This window comes from Diachasma alloeum, unplaced genomic scaffold (assembly GCF_001412515.2).
Source record: "Diachasma alloeum isolate Michigan unplaced genomic scaffold, Dall2.0 Dall_scaffold_00510, whole genome shotgun sequence".
Classification (NCBI taxonomy): domain Eukaryota; kingdom Metazoa; phylum Arthropoda; class Insecta; order Hymenoptera; family Braconidae; genus Diachasma; species Diachasma alloeum.
In genome coordinates this window covers 385,389-389,807 of record NW_021680642.1, presented here as the reverse complement: position 1 = coordinate 389,807, position 4,419 = coordinate 385,389, and the positions used below count along the sequence as shown (strand labels likewise).

The following is a 4,419-nucleotide window of genomic DNA, read 5'->3' as shown; positions in this document are numbered from 1 at the left end:
GCCCGCCCTACCGATTTTGATGTACTTTATATCGGGAGATGCGGTAGCATCTCTCGCCCAGGGTTCGGGAGTAATCATTACTTTTGTAATATTTTGAGCTCTAATTACAATTACACCGTCAATTTTTTAATTGAGATTCTTCATTTTTTAATTACTTTATTAAACTATAATTGAAATAAAAAATTCAGTGATAACCAAGTAATCGTCAATTGCAATGAAACGAATTACCATTGGTTAGGTAACCAGTAATCAGAAACCCAAAAATGTTCACTACTTCATCAATCATCAACATGAATTAGCATATTATTCAATTTTCCATCAATCACTTATGACGATGAGAGATTCATCAATCACTAAATAATGAAAAACTGTGAACAAGAAATGTTTAATTTTTTATTATTCATCAATCTGCGTGAGGACTTTATCGATTATTCCGACTATTTTCCAGTGAATTAATATCAAACGATTATTCAATTATTTTTTCATTCGAAGATAGAGTTATTCATTTACAGAATTATTCGTCAATCGGGTTTGAAAGAATTCGATTATTCAATCAATGGTCAACTTGAACTTTCAATTACTCAATTGCTAACCGAATGATTATTCAAAATGTTTGATTTTTTTATTATCGATTTATTTTGTAATTAGATATTACAATTATTTATTTCTAAATTTTAGAAAAAAATCGCTCAAAATTAATCAAACCGACGATTAATTTTACACCAAAATACACTCGATTTTAGAAAAAATATTTTCCAAAACCTAGAAAATTTCTTTAATTTTTGAGGGGGGATTGTACAAAGAGGAGGCTTCATGTAAGGGAGGGTTATTCATGGGGGTAATGATATCCGGAGGGGTCTTATAAACGAGGGGATTCTATTGAATGAGGGTTTTATCAGTAGGTAGAGGGGTTTACATAAGGGGTCTAGGTGCGGGGCATAAAAAGGGTCAATTTATATCAGGGGTCATGCATATTATTTACTGGAAAAATGGGGGGAGAGGGGGCCGTTGTGTATAGAAAATTTGTGGGGGCGACAAGGCGGGGGGGGGGGGGGGGGGGCGTTGAGAATTAACAACCCAAAAATTGAGTCGTTGAGTTTTTCAAAGATATCTCCGAAACTAAGGGAGATAGTGAATTGTGACTGAAGAACTGGGTTGGCAGAGCGGGATGAAAATGCACAATGAAAAGATTGAGTCGGTGAGTTTTTCAGAAATATCTCCTAAACTAAGGGAGATAGCGATTTTTGACGCAAAATGTGGGGCCGGGGGGTGTAGGGATTGAGGAGTTGTCGGGAAGGTAACAATCCACTAGCAAATGGAATTAAACTAATAATTACATATTTATTATCCGCGTCAAATTAATACAAAGGGAAAGAGAAAATAATATGATCCGATCAAGTGTGCGATACGAGCTGTACTGTTAGACTGAATTATATTCGCACGGAAAGGTATCAGCAAGGCTGCCGAATATCCTTACGATTTGACGAATCAGAAAAGAATACGCGTGGCACTGAAGGTGCGAGTGAAACGGCAAATGCCTGTGCTCGTCCTTAGCCAGTGATCGCGTTTTAGGATGTAGCGAGGCGCTACACCCCTACCCCTGTAGCGCCGCCACTGGCTAACTAACACTTGGGTCGCGTGGCTACCCAAGGGCATTATATAAACGGGCGTCTCATGAGTTCTAGAACATTCCTAGCGTCCGAGCGCCGAGCCTTGGTTTCGCAGTGTCCTCGCGAAAACCAAAACAAATGCCTCTGCACGTGCTATTTTTGTTTTTCACACCGGCACATTGCCGAGTACCGAAGACGTTGTATTGTGCTGATGATAACAAGGATTTATAACGCCTTTGTTCCAGTAGTTAAGTAATGCGGGTTATGGCGCAACGTTTTTGGCGTCGACCTGGTCGTTAGGGCCCAGCAGAGAAGTCAGATGAAAGTGGGTGGATGGGTATTTGATTAATTCGCGGGGTCGCGGTTTAATTCGCGGTTTGATTCGCGGAGTCGCGGTTTAATTCGCGGCCTAATTCGCGGTTTGATTAATTAATTCGCGGGTTTTCCCCCTCGAAGTGATGAAAGTGTCAATTAATTCGCGCGGTCGCGGTTTAATTCGCGATTTAATTCGCGGAGTCGCGGTTTAATTCGCGGTTTGATTAATTAATTCACGATTTTTCCCATCGAAGCGATGAAAGGGTTAATTAATGGGCTAAGGTAACCCTATCAATGCTATTCAAGAAGGGTGACCCAAATGATCCTGCGAACTACCGTGGTATAGCTCTAGTCAACAATATTACCAAAATTTTCACCTCAATTATCAAAACCAGGCTCGAAGCATGGGCTGAAAAAAATAAAATTCTCCCTGAGTCTCAATTTGGTTTTCGCGCGAAAAGAAGTTGTACTGATGCTATTTTTACTCTTGTAACTACAGTCCAGCAGCAGTTCCGCCTCTCAAAGACCGAAGTCTACGCTATCTTTGTTGACTTCAAGCGTGCGTTTGATTCTATTCCACATCAGAAACTATGGTCTATGCTTCTTAGCCTAGGTGTTAGTACAAAAGTTGTATGTATTATTAAATCGCTCTACGATCAAGCGCGCGTCCAGGTACAGTGCGGCAGCTCCTTCTTGAATGAATTCGAGGTGTCTGAGGGTGTGCTGCAGGGGGAGTCACTGAGTGCGCTGCTGTTCGTCCTTTACATCTCTGATTTCGAAAAATCATTAAGAGCTCAGGGCTTCGAAGGACCGAACATTGATGGCCTCCGGGATCTCCTTCTTGTTCTCTTTGCTGATGATACTGTTCTCCTTGCCAGAAATCGCCTGCTCATTGCGAGGCTCCTCAGCGAGTTAGAAAACTATTGCAGGTCTAAAAACGTTGAGATTAATGTGAGCAAAACCAAAATAATGATCTTCAAAGAAAGAGGGAACCCAAGGGGCCTCAGAGATATGTCCTTCAGACTATACGGCCAACTACTGGAACTTGTTAAATCTTTTGTTTACCTTGGAGTCACAATTAACACTTCTGCACAATCCAACTGTGCGCTTATCTCTGTAATTGGTAAATCCAAAATTGCCTCTAACTCTGTGCTGTCGATCCTACGCAGGTCTGGCATGAGTTCTTGGAATTCAGCGATGGCTCTGTTTAATAGTGTAATTCTGTCGACTACACTGTATGCCTTCCCTGCGTGGGGGCTCCCAGTGCGCGAGAACATAGAATAGTCCAATCCTACTTTTTCAAGAGCCTATTTCCGCTGCCTCGAGCAACTCCGGGCTGGGCTCTTCGCCTTGAATTCAAGTTGATCCCTCTACAGCACAGAGCTATGGCCTTGCTATTAAATTGGTTCATTAGTATCCTGAAGTCAGATAACTCCTATTTACCAAAGATTTGCCTTAGAAGACTATATGTTCCATCAAACTCCTCTCTTTCTTCCCCCAAGAATAATTGGATGCTGAGGCTCAGAGACTTTCTATTCCAGTATCAGGCTCATGACCTCTGGGGGAATTTTAATGCCGCGGAGTGGGAGATTGGGAAGGAGAGCGTACTCTCAAATTTCAAGCTCGCCCTCAGGCGCGCGGATTTCTCGAGATACGCTGTCTCAACATCATGCCATTTCAAATTACACCGTACCCCAGATGATTCTATTGTACACTATCTGCGGAACCGCCACCCAATGACCATGAAGAAAACCCTAGCACAAGTCAGGGTCGCCAATATTCATATCTGTGCGCTTAGTCTAGGTCCTGATCTTGTAAAATTCAATTTAAGGATGAACTGTCCATGTTGCTCGCTGTCCTCTCTGGACAGCCTCCAACATTTCATTTTCGAGTGTCCTCTTTTTTATGATGTACACATTAAGCACCTAACTAGACTGTACGATCTCATTGGCATATACAACCATATTGCATATTGGCATATTGGCTTACTACAGACTTCTTCCTCATTCCCGAGTCCAGTTCCTCCTTTCGTGTACCCTTTTATAATTAGCTTTATGATGCCCTCAAAGTCCGCATTAACTATCTAAAGTTCTTGGAGGATGAATGGGGTCAGTAGAGGGGTTGTATTCGCCTTTTTTCAATTACCTGTCATACTTAGATATCTTGCATCCCTGTTAGCTCAAATTACTTAATTCGTACTCTCGATGAGCTCTCTCTAAGCTAGCACTGATTTTGCATTGTTTTGTTTATCTTCTTTTGTAGGAACTGCATTGTTGTTATATTTTTATTTTGTTCATCTTTTTCTCCTTTTTATTTCTTACCAAACATTCTTTTGTTATGCTGCGATATTTAAACGGATGTAATATCCTTTATTATTATTTTATGTAGAAATTTTTGTACCCCTCTATAGGATTTTTGTATCCTGGGAAATATATATATATATATATATATATATATATATATATATATATATATATATATATATATATATATA

At 40.5% G+C, this 4,419-nt stretch overlaps 1 protein-coding gene across 1 annotated transcript in view; it reads right to left on the bottom strand.

Annotated features, from left to right (window-relative positions):
- Window positions 1–4,419, bottom strand: part of LOC107042701 (transmembrane protein 209) — a 462,551-nt gene that overhangs the window by 93,176 nt on the left and 364,956 nt on the right. The window lies entirely within an intron of this gene.